The 4,884-nt window shown below is 44.8% G+C and overlaps 1 protein-coding gene across 1 annotated transcript in view; it reads left to right on the plus strand.

Annotated features, from left to right (window-relative positions):
* Window positions 1-4,884, plus strand: part of UBAC2 (UBA domain containing 2) — a 222,902-nt gene that overhangs the window by 96,499 nt on the left and 121,519 nt on the right. The gene's annotated exons all lie outside the window — the stretch shown is intronic.

The raw sequence follows: 4,884 nt of genomic DNA on the forward strand, positions 1-4,884 counted from the left end.
CCCCTTCTCACCACTAGGGGTCTCTCCTGAGCCATTTCTTCTTTTAGGCGCAGGACACCCGTGTGCTCTGCAACAGGGAAGTATTTTACAAAGAAACCACTTAATTGGTTTGCAACATCCTTTTCTTGTTTTGTTTGATGTTGCAGAGAAGTCAAGTGATTTCTTTGAAAAGGGTCTTTAACCAAGGACCACAAAGCCATACCTTGCACATGTGCAAATACAAACGGCAGTGATTGGCTAGGCTGAAGTTTACGCAGACCAAAAGCTGAATATGAGTGAACAGTGTGCATGCAATTATGTCATCCCAAGTGCAGAAATTTGCACTTGTCTTTGATGAATCTCATCTGATTGATTGTGGACCATTTCTCTAGTTTATCCAGGACATTTTGGATCCTACCCATACATTCCAGAGTGTCTGCATGTTCACCAACTTGGTGTCATCTGCAAATTTGCTAAGTGTGTACCCTATTCTGTTACCAAACTTGCCTATCACTTTGGGGTGCACTCATTTATTAGGGGTACATTTCTGGGGTCTCTGTAATTCTATCAATGTGATGCTTGTGTTACTTGTGTTTCTATAGTGAGCTGTATCTCTCCATTCTGCAAGTCCTTACCTCCAATGGAGCTACCTTGCAGGACTCGGTTCCAATGGGGTTGGGTTCCTCCAGCCACCAAATCAGTCAAATACATACACACATTGATTAACGTGACATGCCTGACCAGGCCGGGTTGATCAGCATGTATAGGCTGACACCCTCATATGCCAGGAACCAGTTCATTAAGATAACAATAAAAATGGAGTAAGACACAAGCACACAGGTGAACAGAATACCTCCAAATCAGGCTGGGTGTCCAGCTGACACCCTCATGGGCCAGCATTCAGTTCATTAGGGCATATCTGAGCCAAATTGGGTCAATCACCCTATACAAACTGATCCCCTTATGTGTCTCAAACTCGGCACTTCCCAATCTTTTGCCCTAACTGTCCTAGTAGTGATAGCCTCTTGATGAGCGAACCCCACAGTATTTTTGGGCTTTACAGGGATGTTTGGCTTAGATAAAAGAAGTGTTGCTGCAGAGCAAGTGGGGAAGGGGAAGTAGACAAGGAAAAATGCACCTGGTTACCACCAGTTTGACTATAAAAGATATTTATTGCTAAGTATGTGAAATTTATGATGGTACCAGTAATAACAGCCATGCAAGGAAAAACAGACAAAAACAATTACAATGTTACCCTGGTTCATGGTACTTGGGGAAACCTAGCTCAAGCGTAACTAATAAAATTTAGGTTCTGAAAGCTATGCCTAGAGAGAAGGAGAGAGTGAGAGCTAGAGAGAGAGTGAGCTGGGATCTCACCGTTTCAAGGCACTTGGGTGGTTTGTTGACAGGCAGAGTTCCTAACACGATCGTTGAAGGTTAAACAAGCAACCAGAAGAGACTATCTGTTTTTCTCAGTTTCCTGAGAACAACAGTGGATGGTGTCAGAGAGCTTTCTAGCTCTTGAAGCTCACTGTTTGCTGCTTTACGGCTTTCTTATACCCTTAGTCCAGCCTCTTCAAAGCATTCTTTTAATTGTGTAAATCAAGAGGGTCCCAAGCTGTAATTGACAGGGAAAATCCTGTTGTATAAACAGTTTCAATTTAAATGAATTGCCTTTTTCAGGGACAAGGGGTTATCTGGTTTGGAACATCTCAAGAAACTGATTAACAACCAGGAAAAACACAAAGTTTTAAGGAGTAACCAGATGCCTAGGAGCCGGCTTGAAATTATTATGACTATATAAGATAAACTGGAAAGGATACCACATTATTTCTTCTCAGATGGCCTAGCTATGCTTGCACTGTGAAGTCAACATCAGTGTTTTGTATTTTACCTATTGTGAATAAGCCTCAGCTTAGCATGACTTTCAGATCTTACTGTAGTCTTTTAACATACTTAAGGGGATTACTTGGAGTGTTCATAAACTTTGTGGGGAGGACTTCCACAGCATTTGTGGTCTGGGCTCTAATGGGCTGGATGTTGTAATGATCCTTTAACCATTGTTCAAATGTTGCCCATACCTCTTCTGACTCGGTGTCTTGCCTGAGCATTCCCATCTTACACCAATAAACTATATGCTGACAATTGCTACTAAATATATTAGTTATCTGGAAAAGGAAGTAAACATTGAAGTAGCAGAATTTGAAGATGACAAATTTATTTAGAGTAGACTGAAGAATTTAATCAAGGTTAATTAAATTCTGCATATTCAAATGAAACATACTGAGAATAAAGACAAAGTGACATGTAATAGACAAATTAAGTGAACCACTCATATTAGAGCCCTAAAGTAACTGTTGTATTTTCTCACATAGAGTGCACACCTTTTTCCCCTAACTCAACCCCCTTAAAACTGAGGTATATGTATTAAAAGGGAAACATTTTTTTTGCCTGAGATAAAATCGCCCTGCTTCACAGTGCAACAGCTCTAGTATTACTATTTGGGCATCTGAGGGAGTCAATGGCTCATTAATGGCTCACTGAGTAAATGGCCTGTTGTTCTTCACTTCACAGCTGTGAATCGTTTCTGTTTTTTAATGATCAACCCAATAATCAAGCTAACCCTTTTTTGGGCAGTTTTCCTGTCTACCAGGGCTTCTGGTCTCTTCTGGTTCACAACTCTTTAACTCTTTTCAAGATCATAGGTCCACCCATAGAGGTCAGTCTTCAGCAGCAAGTAGAGTTTTAGTTAAGCTGGAAAGGGAAGGTGAATCATCTGATGACTAGGCTCTATCCCTTCTCTCTGTAGCCGTATCTCTAGAAAAAAAGTTCTTCATAATGACTTTCAAAAACTTCATTCATATTATATGACCATGTTATATGTGAGAAAATACAGTATAATGACACCTGTGTGACCAGTAGACACTGTACAAGGGACTACTGAAATAGCCATACAAGTCTGCATTGGGAAATGGATAGCAGGTGTTTCACAGTATGTATGTTGGGCCTCCAATAGGTTCATTGAGGGTTTGTTTTGGGAGGTGGGGGGGGGATGGGACAGGCAGGGAATTTCCAGTGTTCCCAGCATTCTTTTATTTATGGGGAAATAAAAGAGTAATTGGAGATGCTACACCTGTAGTCTGAGTGTGCAGCACTTGCTATAGAGTTGAATAAAGAGTAGTGAAACAGTGTATGTGAGAGATGAGGAGATAGTGGAACATTTCTTATAAATTTGAGAGTTGAGGGAATTGGGAAACAAGATGACGTGACTGTCAAAGATTTTCTTTTGGTGGGAATTGAAACAGCCACTTTTCAAATTCCTAATCGCAGCCCTTACTAGCTCAGCCTTCCTACTTCCTTCTAAGCATGTCTCTATTAGAAAGTTTCAAATAAAACCTAATTATGAAGAGTAGGAAAGCTTTTTGTTGGAGGAAGAAGGAAGTAGACAATCCTGCAGCAGGATTGTTTAATTGGAGCCAATATGCTTTACTTGGATTATAAACTTTATGTACCTCTGTACCAATTCAGCTAAATTTTGTCTAATTTTTAAACAGTTTTTGGGGTACCATGGTTTAAAATACATGTGTGCTATATAGAAAGTTTATGTATTTGGGCAGTCATGTAGGGTTATAAGTGAAGCTGGTAGGTTCTATCTATATAAGATGGAAGGTCCAAGTTATAGCCAAGGGGCAGGGATTTTTATGGTAATTTTTACTGAGTTAACTGTATATTTGGGAGGGCTGTTGACAAGCTTTTGGATGCAGACCTGAAGAAGGGACTTGATGCCTGAAAGCTTGTCCAGCAACTCTTCCAACTCTGCAGTTGGTCCAGTAAAAGATAAAACATCCTTGCATCTCAGAGGTTTTGTGGACCATCAAGACTACAACACTGTAGCCCTAGTACAACACGTAAGTTATAAACACTTATGCTTTAGGTAAGAGGTGGGCAAAATATGGCCCATGGGCTGGATCTGGCCTGTCAACTGATTGGATCCGGCCCATGGCTGCCCCCATGGCAGTTCACATGGGGCTGAGCCCCGCCGATGGCAGCCTGTGTTGCACTCTTGGCTATAGCTGTCCTGTGCCTGCCAGACAGCGCTGCCCTGGCCCTGCCTTCAGGAAGCATGCATAGCTTCCTGGTGGGGCTGCTGCTGCAGTTGCCCAGGTACTGTTTGGCTTCCCCTCCTCCAGTGGCTCTTCCTCGTCCTTCTCCTGCCCCTTCTGTGCCACTTCAGGTAGGGCGGGGGGGAGGGAGGGGGAGATGCAGCTGAAGCCGGGTGATGCCTGCCCCAGTGCACAGGGCTGCAGCTCCCAGCCAGCTTCCATCTTCTCCACCTACCCAGTGTAATGAGCAGCCACATGCAGCCAGCTAAATGGGTGGAGGGCAGCTGGGAGCTGGAGCCAGAGCTGGAGTCTGATGTGTCGGGGCAGGAGCTGTCCGGCTGCAGCTTCCCCCTGACATGTGGGGCTGGGCATGTGGTGCCTGGTGCATGTCTCCACAGCTGCTGTTGATTCCCCATGCTATCCACTGCCTAGAGCAGCACAGCAGAAAAAGGAGGTAGCAGGTAGAGGAGCCAAGCTGTACCAGGCAGCTGTGGCAGCAGCCCCACTGGGAAGGTGCATGTGGTGACTGGGGCAGGCCCAGGGTGGTGCTGTCTGTCGAGCCCAGGCCAGGTGTGGGAGGGAGAATGCTATGGGTTGCTTGGGGTGGGAGCAGATGGAGCTTGACCCCACGTGGAATGCCATGGGGGCAGCTGCAAGCCAGATGTGGGGAAGGTGGACTTGCACCACTGGGGTGAGTTCTGCTGCACCTGCCCCCTGCCCCCCCAACCCCTGGCCAGCTCCTGGGACCTAACGTGTGGGTAGTCTTCCCCCCACACTCCCCCCCCACACGCCTCCCACACAT

Source organism: Gavialis gangeticus, unplaced genomic scaffold, assembly GCF_001723915.1.
Source record: "Gavialis gangeticus isolate Ggan-Ray unplaced genomic scaffold, GavGan_comp1, whole genome shotgun sequence".
Classification (NCBI taxonomy): Eukaryota; Metazoa; Chordata; order Crocodylia; family Gavialidae; genus Gavialis; species Gavialis gangeticus.